Here is a 468-nt window from a genome sequence, read left to right as displayed (position 1 = left end):
AGAATAAATAATAACATTGAAAAGCTCCTTAGTTTCAGAAGCTAAAGAAAGACATGTCTTTCCTCCTCCCAAAGATATGGATGGAAACTGATATGTCGGGATCATGTTTTAGTTTTTTTTTCCAGTCATTATTGCACATTTTAACACATGTTCATATGTTTGTTTTATTATGTAGTGCATATTAAGTAGAGCCACACAACGATTAAATCAGTTTCTCATTAAAATCATAAAAAGACATGTTTTGTTGTTTTGTCATGTTTGGATTTTTTTGGCATTCTTATTAATCTGGAGGCAACTTTCTAAAGTCTATAAAAATAACCTATCATTGTTCTCTCAGCTTAGTTTTAGAGACGTCTTGGAGTTTGAAAGGTGCCTGTAAGGCAGGGAGGGTAAGATGCTATCAAATAGCATTATGGGAAGTGTAGGATTCAGTGTTTTTGTAGCTTCACTCATATTATGGACTACAAA

The sequence above is a fragment of the Seriola lalandi genome, unplaced genomic scaffold (genome assembly GCF_002814215.2).
Source record: "Seriola lalandi dorsalis isolate HSWRI2012SDOR001 ecotype SW California unplaced genomic scaffold, Sedor1 jcf7180002054554, whole genome shotgun sequence".
Lineage (NCBI taxonomy): Eukaryota > Metazoa > Chordata > Actinopteri > Carangiformes > Carangidae > Seriola > Seriola lalandi.
The sequence above is the reverse complement of the archived record's forward strand: the minus strand, read 5'-3'. Positions refer to the sequence as shown.